The 12,411-nt window shown below is 42.6% G+C and overlaps 1 long non-coding RNA gene across 1 annotated transcript; it reads left to right on the top strand.

Moving 5' to 3' along the window:
• Positions 1–7,662: 7,662 nt before the first annotated feature.
• LOC120322810 lies at positions 7,663–11,139 on the top strand. The gene is made up of 3 exons (XR_005562735.1): positions 7,663–7,820; positions 9,783–9,942; positions 10,901–11,139. It is a non-coding gene; the product is annotated as an uncharacterized LOC120322810 (long non-coding RNA).
• The last annotated feature ends 1,272 nt before the right edge of the window (positions 11,140–12,411 follow it).

Genomic DNA, 12,411 nt, shown 5'->3' with positions numbered 1-12,411 from the left:
GCCTGTATCAGGAATAGTGTGGCCAGCAGGACCAAGGCAATGATTGTCCCCCTGTACTCAGCACTGCTGAGGCCCCACCTCGAGTGCTGTGTCCAGTTCTGGGCTGCTCCCTACAGGAAGGACATTGAGGTGCTGGAGCAAGTCCAGAGAAGGGCAATGGAGCTGAGGAAGGATCTGGAGCACAAGTCCTATGAGGAACAGCTAAAGGAGCTGGGGTTGTTTAGCCTGGAGAAAAGAAGGCTCAGGAGTGACCTTATTACTCTCTACAACTCCATGAAAGGAGATTGTAGCCAGATGGCGTTTGGTGTCTTCTCCCAGGCAACAGGAGGAGAGGATGACAGGATGAGAAGACATAGTCCTAAACTGCACCAGGGGAGGTTTAGGTTGGACATTAGAAAGAATTTTTTCACAGAAGGGGTAATTAGACACTGGAATGGGCTGCCTGGGGAGGTGGTAGAGTCACCCTCCTTGGAAGTATTTAAGGAAAGACTGGATGCGGCACTTATTGCCGTGGTCTAGTTGACCATGGTGGTGATCAGGCTTAGGTTGGGCTTGGAGGTCTCTTCCAACCTAATTAATTCTGTGATTAGCTTTTTAAATCTGATGCCCCAAAAATTTGAGGAAGCTGAGTTCTAAAAGCTTCCTCGCTGTGGACAGTGTGGCATAGGAGCAGCTGAGGGACCTGGAAAAGTCTCAGGGCTGATCTGCTGTGTAAGGGAGTAGAGCAGAGCAATTCTCACTGGGCAGCAAAGCTGGCCCTAGGGCTCTGTCCTTAGTAAAATGTGGTGTTTTAGGGTTTGCATCAAAAGCCCTATTTCTTCCTCTTGGCTGGCAGAGGGGATGCTCACACCTTACAGGTCGGCTGGACTTTTATTTAGAGATAGAATTAGCCCCATAGTCACAGACAGAGCAGCTGTGCTTCCTCAAAATTTGGCCTATAGGGGAATAAGCCAGGAGATTCATACAATAATGCCACCATACTTAAAAGCAGTTTCATCTTGAAACTACACCAGCCCAACCTATTAGTAGCTAACTCAGCCTAGCTGTTACTACTAGAAGAGACACAACAGCAGTCTGGCTCTTCTTTCTATCCCCAGCCATGCCATCCTGTTCCTTGGTGCCACCTTTGATGAATTGATGAATTCACCTTGGTGAATTGATTCAGGTAGTTAAACCAGCAGGAACCCTCCACCGCTTACTTTGTTTTTCACAAGTTCTTTATCTGCCAGTTTGGTGCCTTGAATCAGTTCACTGCATGGTCAGCTAAGCGTCAGCATGAGCAAGGGGCTGTGGAGAGGGTAGGGTCTCCTGGTTTGTGCGCACTGATACATATGTTCATTAGCTTAGCTGCAAAGTGAAGCCACACAGTAAATACAGGGAGAGTTTTGAGTGGGCAGTGATGTTCAATGGACAAGGCATCTGTTTGGAAATGAGAGCAAGCCCTTATTTTGTGTCACAGAGGCAAGGAGGAGCGGGAGGTTAGGGATCACTTAAGCATTATTTATTTTATTGATTAGTGGCTCTTGTGGGTTTACCCTGAGCCTTTCTTCTTCCCTTTCCCTCATCTCCAAAGTTCTCTTTGTCTTGAAACTCTGAACCTTGTTTTAAACCCTTGCTATGCCTTGAGCAGGATTTATTGTTTGTCAGGACACCCAAAGGAGGTCATTTAGCTTTGGGTGGAGGCTGAAACTGCTTGTTTAAGTTTTCAGAGAGAACCCCTAGATAAACGAATCCAGCTCTTTCAGCTGCTGCCAATTCCTGGCAGAAGGGTTACATAAACATACTCTAAACCTCAAGGGTATTATAAATAAATCTTTTAAAATATTAACTTTTTTTAGTCTCTGAATGAACAAAAATGGTGCTAAACTGATTTAAACCTGTAATAAGAAAAGAATAAACCAGTTGTTTATAAAAAACAATCCCAACCTCATTCTCAGTGTGCTGACATTTGTTTCTTATTGTTCTGTACCTTTACTGTTCTTACTAAATTACTTTTTTCTTTAAGAAAATATTCCATGTGTCATGTGTAGTTATTGAAAAGCTTCTTCAAGACTGTATAGATTCTAATAAGTTAGCTTTTTGTGCCGCCAGCTCAGTGGAAGTAAGGATTTGGCTTAATGTTTTAGTGAGTTTTGAACACTATATAAAGATTGAAGTATTGTAAGAGTCAACCACAAACCTTTTTAAATTATCTCCTTGTGTTAAGGAGCACATTTCATCACCTTTTTCAACATTTCCCTCAGAAGCTGAAAAGTGACTGCCTCTCTGATGTGTACTTCTTACTGAAGTATTTTGTCCCTCTGACTCCTCAGACAAAACTCTGAAATCCTTTGGCAGCAGTGCTAGTGACAGCAACAGCTGGTTTAGGCAGAGATAATTCAGTTATTACTCTAACCTGGCATTTCTGGGGAAAAAAACCCCAAACAAACAAGTTCTGGACAAGGAAAACATGGAAACACTGATCAGTTATAGCTGACTCTTGTTAAAAGAACATCCAGATATTACTTGTCAACACAGAAATGAGAAAAAAAGACCCTCATGGTCAAACACAAGTGGAAGTTTAGGAGGTCTACATATAGTCATGTGTTTGTACCAAAAAACTCTTCATGCAGAGGAGAACAGAGGGGGAGAGAGAGAGACCTGCCTCAAAATATCCAGTGACCAGAGGCTAGGGTGTTCACTGGGATGTAGGATGGTCACTGGGATCCCTCATCTCTAGCAAAGAGAGCAGAAATATGCACAATGATCTGGGAGATCTGTTCTCTACATTTACATGGGCAAGGATATATTCTCCCTCTCATTTGCCTCATCTGAATAATCCTGGATTCAAGATTATCAGAGTTAAGGAAAAATTTGTGTGGGCTAACAATAGTGTTTCCTGCCTAGTTCCGTGCCACAGTGAACAGGCCTATGCAGTTATTTTACCTGAACGACTAAAATTATTCAACCAAAAATCTTTGTTTAAAGGAGTGCACTAAGAAAATGTGTTTAATGGCAGTTGTTTCAGTCATGGCCACAGAATAATACATTAATACATGTGCTAATAAGCACTAGGCCACTTTAAAATGCATTTTTCCCATCTTCCGTGGTTTAATCATCTCAGTCTTTAATTACAAAGTAGATGAAAAATTCCCAAAGGATGTTGCAGTGAAAGGGTTTCATCTTTGTTTGCAGCTCCCTTTTTTATTTGTTGTATGTTTGTCTGTAGATAAATTGCTAGTAAACTTTTGTTTATTTCTTGTTACTGTTGTGCTCTTTCACTCCCTGGTTTCAAGCACAAATGAGGTTGTACAAGATGGTATGCTAAAAGCAGAGGGACACAAAGGTCTTGGTGATTTAATGGAGTGTGAGGACCACTGCATGCTTCCTTGGCTTTGTGCTATAGGACTGAGCTGGAGCGACTGTCCTTCAGAGTGAAAGGAAATTGCAATTTTTCCTTATCCACTGGCACCGTTGCCAACCATGGGCATACACCACTGCACTAATAGGAATTGCTGCTCATCTGACATTCTCAAGCCTCCTGTGGTTTTACCTGGGATTGAGGTTTACTCTTATGAAATGAATGGATCTATTAACACACTTTAGATACACCATCAAGTAAAGGCCAGGTATTACCAGCTCCCAATTACTTCTGATTCAGACTGCAGACTTGTGAGTGAAACAGTGGATGTTCAGGTCATGCAACTTTTCGATACCTATCTTTTGTTAGGATAGTCTCTTATCTCTTTTTAAACAGTGGATTAAAATAGGACTTCTACAGACAGTAATTGAGAATACAGACTTCAGCACTCAGATCATGCTAATTGACCTTGGCCTCTAACTAACTCTCTCCTGGCTGTATGTTATGGATGATCTCTGACCAGGAACCTCTACACAGCTGTGCCACATTCTTTGATCACACAAGCAGGCAAAAGCAGAACTTGGGGCCAAGTTTTCAAGTGTTTAGTGCATCCTAACTGCTCAGCTTCCATTCTGAGATCAAAATAACACCTTTAGAATTAAGAGGCCTTTTCTGTTAATCTAATGAGTGCCTTTGAAAATCCTGCGCTCTGTGGGGACAATGTAATCTCTTCAGAATTTTGTCTCTAGTTTTTCAAGACCCGTCCTAAAGCCTTCGTGCTGCCATGAGAAGAGGTGACTTGCTTGGCTGCCCTTGCACAGGAGCTGAAGCCCACACAGACACAGTTTAGTTCCATGTTGTTGGCTAGTGTGACACACTTACAATATCAGATGCAAATACAGTTAGTATTTGAATGGAATTCACAAAGTGTGTGCTTTTAAGATAAAGTAAAGCCAAGTCCTCCTGCTGCTGCTTTGGATGCAAATTTTTTGTAATGAATTCTTGGGTTTATCTGTGTCCCTTATCTTGCACCTGTTATCATCTTTGTTGTAAAAAGCTTAGGGGTGAGCTTGCCAAATGATATGCCCCATCTGTGCTACCTGGATAAACAGTATTAGCAAGAAACATGCAAACTGAAAAGCCACAAGTTCTTGACATACAGGTGCCAGCACTTTTTCTCTGGCTAACAAGGACAAGGTCTTTGTGTTCTTTCAACCACTTGCCAATCTGTTCTTTGAAATTGTTGTGAAGTTGTTGGGAGGGGGATGAGAGAGAGAGAAAGAGAGGAAGCTGGGGGTGTGCAAACTGGTTTGGGGCGTGTGGATGAAGTCAACTGCAAATATAACAAGGATTTTATTGGAATTCACCAAGTGAATGTTTTTTTTCCCCAGAGCGAAAATTGAGCTAAATGTTGTGTCTGCTGTATTGAAGGTGGGTGTATCTGTTGTGAACCCTGCTCTTGTTTATATGTCTTTGCTTGGACCCCTGCAAACCAGACTAACACTCAGAAGGAGGAAAGGTGAATAACGAGAAACTGCATCACTAGGACTTGTCCCTGACAAGTCTGGAAAGAAGTGACAGCAGATACAGAAGAGTGAGAGAGGCCTCAGGCATTTGGGCAAGGAGGCAACAGCAGAGAGAACAATTTGTTCCAGAACCTTATCATGTTCTACTGAGATCTCCACATTTCTCTATGTTTTCTTTTTTAGAAAGTTACAGGAGGGACTATTATTGAGTAATAGAATCATAGAATCATAGAATCGATTGGGTTGGAAAAGACCTCCGAGATCATCGAGTCCAACCCTTGGTCCAAATCCAGTCCATTTACTAGATCATGGCACTCAGTGCCACGTCCAATCTGCGTTTAAAAATCTCCAGGGATGGTGAATCCACCACCCCTCCGGGCAGCCCATTCCAATGCCTGATAAAAGCACAAGGTTGGCAGCTGGTCTTCTGAAGTCCTGTCACTGAGTTCCTGTGGCAACACGTGTACTGTCTGCAATAGTCACATCTGAGAGAAGCTTACACTTCATGAACCAGGTCGTTTTAACTGACTCGTATCTTTAGTGTTCAGATCTGAGGGCCTTTTGGGTGCGCAGGGTACATCACTATTACACATCAGCGGGGACACAGGGTGGTATGAGACCTGTCCCATTGGGGAAAGTTCCACAGGCCTGTTTCCAACTTTGCTACCTGAGACAGAAGGGATGAGACCAGCAGCACTCACTGTGGCTGGGTACAGACATCTCCCTCTTCTGCCATTTATCCTCTGCCTTGCACTCCCTGTGCAGGCATGCTGGTGCTTGTTACTTTTGTGTGTTAGACTGCAGAATTTGTTAGAGGGTAGAACTTATGTGTTAGAGGGTAGAACTTGGCATCATGAATGCCCTGCAGAGGAGTTTACCCAATACCATTTCAACAAGAGACAGACTGAGGACCTGCATTCCTTTTGCTGCCTGCCACACAGGTCTGTATCTGCAAAAGCTAGGAAGGATCCCTCGCCTGATCTGCCCGAGCCTTGTCAGTCAGTGAGGATAATTCAAAAGCTGGTTACCCTGGCAGAGTCCAAGATGACAGCATCTTTTGGCACTCGAATATGTTCCACCAGACACAAGCCAGAAACTTCTGCTGTCTTCTCCTTTTTAAAAAACTGGTGGCCTGAGGGGATCCCTTTTTATTATGGTCAATTCAGCCTAATCTCTAACCTGTCCAGGTACTTTAACCAAACCCCAAAGTCTTGCAGGGTTAAGTGTGCTGCCAGGCAGCTGGGCAAAACATTACAGATTTGCTGGCAGTGCTACAGCAACCCAGGAACCTTTGCTGCCTCCAAGGCCCTTATAACAGCTTGTAAAAGGGCTCAGAGAAAACTTTCCATCAGAACAGACACTCCTAGGGTGTTGCAGGCCAGGCAGTGTGCCAGTTGCCAGGGATGAGACAATGCTTTGGGAAGCTCACCTGTAACCAATGACTGGCAGCAACATGTCCAAAAGTTGTAGAGCTGCAAGGACACAGACAGATTCATTTGACTTTTACTCTCTGCCTCCCAGTATCAGGCTTCTTCCCTGGGCATTATACGCAACTAGCCTCTTCTGCTCTCTCTTTCCTTCATCCCAGACCCTCATGGCAGGTGCCAGGCAGTCCCAGTGAGAACAGGCTGTGGAGTCAGCTGCTTAGCAGGAGAATTCCCCAAATCCTGCAAGTCTCTTTTTGAAAAAAGGTTCTTTTTGAAAAAGTTTCTTTGTGAAACCCATTGTGCAAGGGTGCAGGGGTGCTCACTCAATTGAAATACCCTTAAATGATTTGTCAGTTTTATACAGTGCAGACCATAGGGAACAATTGTAGGGACAGGACTGCAGAATACTGCAGTGTAGAGACACCTGCATAGGCTCCTGGGATTCTGCACTTGTTCTATTTGTACCTATTTTAAAATGGTTGTTAAGAGGACTCAGGTTTTCTTGGGTTGGTTCATGAGGTGAGTAAGGGATGCTGATGTGCCAGAGATGCTGTGGAAGCCAGCTCTACTGAGATAATGGCACCTCCAGCCACATGCAGAAGCAGGATCTTGGGTGTCTAAGTATTTTTCCTGACAAAGACTTGGGTACTTCCAGCTCTTCAGATCAACAAACTGGACCTGAATGTCCAGATAAACTGCTTTCTGCCTAGTCTTTACCTCAGGCAACTGTGTCCCCTTCTGAAACTCAGCTTGGTTCCTGAGAAGTCACACAGAGTGCTTCCCACCCTGTCACATTGGTCTGCTCCATCTCACAGTGGGATCCTGCTCTTTCAGCTGTCCATGTGAGCATTCCTTTTTGAACATTTCCCCTTACATGATGAAAGGAAGCCCAAGAACAGCTCTAGTTGGCTCTGCTTTGAGCAGCAGCAGCAGTGGAGCTGAACTAGATGATCTCCTGAGGCACATTCCAGGCTGACAGAATCCACTGATTCTGTCATTCTGTGACTGTGAAAAATGTAAATGATAGTATCAGTCCTCACTGGATGAACAGAAAACATTTGAGTATCCTCGGGAAGAGTACTTACAATGTAGTAGAAATAGAAAGAACTGCAGAAACCTGCAGAGGAAACAGGGAAGCTGACATTCTGGTTGTGGACATCACACTGAAGTAACTTACAAAGTGCTTCAGGGAAGTGGACAGATAGTAAAATATCCATGTAGCCAGGAAATAATGCCATTTTTTTCCCCCCATCCCCTGACCCTGAGCACATGAAGAACCTAAAAAGCAGAGCCATCGGAGATAGGGAAACTTCACACCTCCTTCAGCAGTTAGCATCCTTCTTTGTTTACAGATGGTGTTCTTACTCCTCAAAGAGAATCCCTCCCAGCTCTGCTTGGACAAAACAATTTGTCAGATCCAGGGGGCCTAGGAGAGGGGACACACTTGGGCAGGAGCCAGGAGGATCTTCTGCGCGGGGCTTCAGGGCACAAGCATATATAGGAATTTTGTTACCGAAATCTGCAGTCGTAAGTAGAAACAATCACCCCCAAAAACGCTCCTTATCAGCCAACCATAATAACTAGAAGAACGTAGCATTTGCTGGAAAAAATGTGATGCCTAGCTGCTGCTGCCCTGCTTCTCACTTCCCCACATTTTTCTGGTGATGTGCGATCTCAAAGCATTTCTAAAACACCTTTTATAAACCAACTCTTTTCAAATACACAAACAGTCCAGAGTTCAGTTCTGAGCATTATAAATGGTCATGCTAATTAAATGTAGCTAAAATAGTGAAAAGAGTTGCAGGGCAGACGAGATCAATGACAAAACCTTAAAGAGCACAGAAGGGGATAAAGTGCCAATGTAGAAAGGTGATTTATGGTGATTCTCTGGTTGCTGAAACAGAACAATTATTGAGAACCTTAAGGAGAAAGGAGCATTAGGTTGGAAGATTGACGACAAAAAAACATAGGGAAGGAATCCTTTCAGCACCAGTATGGCAAAGCTTCAGTTCTGGGAGGCAGGTCAATGTAGGTCAGCTCTTGCACTGCAAATGCTAAGCTGGGGAACTTCTCTGGTTGCCTTCTTACGCTATGTTGCCTCCACCCCACCCCTCTTTGAAAAAGGGAAGCATTTTGGTGTTGTCAGCTCCTCAATCTAACCAATCCTAACCAAAGGCTGCAGCACTAGACAGCCTGATGCAAGGGTAAAATAAATTGCTCCAGTGTGGTAATTCTTACTTTAGCCTACAGTTAGCAAGTCTGTAAATGTAGGTGGCATTGGGATTTGGCATCTATGAGTGTAAGGGGTCCTTTTGCCATCTTTTATCCTATATAAGCCACTGTCATCTTTTAACACAAAGACATTTCAAGTTCTATCTTCTGTGCATACACAACTGTGAGTTAATTTGTGGCCCCCAGTAACTGCATTAAAAGTAAAGGGAACATGAACTTTTATTCAAAGTGCCATTTTTGTATACTTTCCTATAAAAAGGTGTCCCTGTCCACAGCAGGGGGGTGTAACTAGGTGATCTGTGAGGTCCCTTCCAACCCAAGGCATTCTATGAATCTGTAATTCTATAATCTGAAAACAATGTGTGAAAAGACCTGCCACTCCATATTCTACACAATAAATAATATTCCAGCCCGGCCAGTAAGTCCATCACAACACAAGATTAGAATTGGAGTCAGAATGTTGATTTTTGAAACTTTTTAATTTCTTTGGATGTATGGAGTTACATATTTGAACAATCATACTGTTATGTTTGGACTGTTATTTTATGACCATTACAGGCTGTAATTAGACATAGTTGTCTCATTTTAAAGGTACCATCTTCTTTGTTTCAGGAGGTTTCAGCCAGCAATTAGTGCAATTGGACGGTGTTTCAATAGCCGGTCTCAAGCGAACTCCTATGATGAGTCACACCATTGGCAAAACATGTCAAGTGTGATGGTGTAGTGTCATGTAACAGCAAGTCAGTGTCTTCTGCTAATATTTTAATGACAACTGTCTCAAGTAGTCCAAGTTTTCAGAAAGTGTTTGTTATTCCCACATAATGGTCTGGTTGCAAAATACCCCTGGAGGACAGAGCTAATAAAATAAACAGCTAGTTAGTACAAACTTCTTAATTTAATTGTATTGTGTGGAAAGGAGCAGTTTTCTTGCATGAGAAAGACACTGCTGTTGCCTGGAAAGTTTCCATATGGGCCCTGCAGCTTTCACATTGCTCCAGTCAAAGGTGTCAATCAGACAGTTGCTGCACTTTCACTGTTGCTGACTTGTGCATCTACATGTTCTTCACAGGCTGGCTTTATTCAAAAAGCAATGGATAGCTGTAAAGTATTAGTCATTAATCTGGCACCACTTAGATGTGAAGTATTAATCATTAATCTCACCTCTTTACATGCTGGGTTTGCATTCTAACTTGATTTGCTTGATCATAAGATAATGTTTGCAAACAAAATGCAAGTTCACTTTCTTCTCTGTTTCAGAAATTCATTTCAGAAGCTCCCCATTGTGCTCCTTTCCATCAGAGAGGCAAACAAACCTGCCCAGCTCAGCGAGCCACTGCACTGCTTCCTGCTCGCCATGACTAACACAGTAACACCAGAAGGAAGTTTAAAATAATTTTGTTAGCATTTGGAGCACGAGGTTCGTCTTCAGCCAGACCTCAGACTGTGCTTTCCACAGCATTTGGCTCACTGAAATACCTTTATATAAGCCTAATTGGTATGATTAGAAGAATGAGTCCTTGCAGATGTGTGTTGCTCTAGCAACCTAGGGGGAGGGCAGCCAAAGTGCCCTCCACGTTTAGCGAAGTAATATTAATCATAGTAGGTAAAAGCACTTTATCCTTGCAAAGCACTTGCTCGAGATGTAAGTGCCTTAGCGTGCCACAACAAGGATCACTGTAATGGAGTTAAATAGTTTGAAAACAAGATAAAATTCTTTCAGTAATAACCAAAATTACATGGAGACAGAAACATAGTCAAATGTTGCCTGAATCTTCCAGAATACAGGCAGGAGGATTAGCTGTTCAATGCTTTGATTCCACTGCTGTAGGAACACTGCTGGAGGAAGAAAAACATCAAAGGCATCATAGAAGCAGGAAGAGGCCTATGTTGCTGAGCTTGTCTCACGTTTATCCTACTGAAGGCCCCAGTCATCCAGTGGGAGCACTGTGGGCAGGCTTTAAATCCACCTGCCCCTTCCTCTGTGGTAGAGGGATTCCTTGTTGTTGGCAGTGGATATGGATATGTACAGAAGTGTCGATGGTGCTGGAAGCATAGTGAAAAGGTGATAGATCTCCTGCTTCCCTTGTCACAAGAGTGGGAATAGCTGCTTGGCAGAGTGGATCCAAATGTGTTTGTTCCTGACTCCATCTTGCCTGCCCCAGTAAACTTATACATCTCATCCAAGCAACCTGGTCTCTTTGAAGTGTCAAAAGGACCCCATGAATTACCTGAGTCTCATGACTTAGGACTTGTTTTCATGAACTCTTTTGATTTGATGCCAACAATAAGTATTTTGTATGGTATGATTGTTGCTTCAAAGTTATTAATTTAACACAGTTTTAAACTTTGTCTTGATGTCTTTTCACCTTGAACAGACACACTGTGTTGCTATGGAGTACAAGAAAAACCTGAAGTCAGTGCTGACTGGGACTGAATAATGGGATTTCCATTTCTAAGCTGAAGAAGCAGATGAATAGCATGAATAAACAAGCAAGTCAGAAAAAAACCAAACACTCATCTTGTGGATGATCATGGAAAATAGGGATGAAAAGGGATCTCAAGAAGTCATCTATACCATCCCACTCTCTACAGATGGATAAATTTTATCTCTGTCATTACTGACTAAGTTTTATCTGATCTCTTTTCAAAAGATTTACAATCCCCAGGCAATCTAGCTTAATGTATCATTAGCCTTATTTTTAGAAAGTTTTTCCCAATGTCTAACCAAAGTCTATTTCTGCTGCAATGGAATGTCTTATTAATCTGCAGTATCTGTATTTTTGAAGACTGCTGTCATGTTTCTGTTCTCTTCACTAGAGCCAGCACCCCATTTCTCCAATCTTCTCATGTAGGTTGTGCCTTTCTAGAGCTCTGATCATACACGTTGCTCTCTTCTGTAGCCTGATGAGTGTTTTATCTTACTCAAGCATGGTGGCCCAAGCCAGGCTTGCTGAGCTTCAGCTGATCTTTGCCAGTACTGAGGAAAGTGGAAGAATCACTTCATATATTTTATTGCCTCTATTTATATTTGTGCCTCTCAGTAAGTAGTTTGCTTTTTTTGAACGAGTATGCAACATCTAGAATATTTCTTCAGGGCTGCTCCCTACTCATTTGCTCCTCAGTCTGTGCTTTTGCAGTGAGTTATTCTGAACCAGACATAAAATATTGGATTTCATATTCTTAAATAGCCCCCTATTTTTCTTCACTAGCAATCCCAGCTCTGTAGTTTAATGTGCAATTGCTCAGTTGAATACTGAGTCGAATACTTGTATTTCTTCCAACTTAGTTTCAAATTTTTTTTAGCTTTATCACGTTGATTTGTGCCTGGGATCTATAAACCTTCAGCTTTGCTCTAATTGTAGTCCCAGAGCCCAGGTACAGTCTGTTCATGTGCAGCCTGGACATGGCTCCTTCACTTATCCTGTTCCAGGTACAGTGGTATGATTATAGCTGTTTGACCTGTTGCACTATTGGAAGCTCAGCTGGTCCTGATAATAATGCAGTTATGTTTACTGTCCTTGCAGCTCCGGCCATTACATCTCATTACACCACCTTAATAATTCAAACACTGACATTTGAGTGATAATATGTCCAAAATTTAGGCACAGAGAAAAAGGGTTCTTTCAATTTCAGTGTCTTTTATTTAGCTGTTCTCTTGAACTGTGTGTTTTCTCACAGCATATTCCTCACTCTGTCACAACCAGTCATGATGTTTTTCCAAAAACCCTGGAAGACTCTGTAAGGCCCTGCTTCTGCCAGGAATTTTTCATAAAAAAACATTTCTAATATTTGAGCACTTTCACCACAGCAGGATGAAAGATGTATCTTTAAAATACATCAGGTAGCACGTGTCGAAGCACTGGCACAGGTGAGGCAAATGGCTCTT

The sequence above is a fragment of the Pipra filicauda genome, unplaced genomic scaffold (assembly GCF_003945595.2).
Source record: "Pipra filicauda isolate LSUMZ 115617 unplaced genomic scaffold, ASM394559v2 scaffold157_size4220110_pilon, whole genome shotgun sequence".
NCBI lineage: Eukaryota > Metazoa > Chordata > Aves > Passeriformes > Pipridae > Pipra > Pipra filicauda.
The sequence above is the reverse complement of the archived record's forward strand: the minus strand, read 5'-3'. Positions and strand labels throughout refer to the sequence as shown.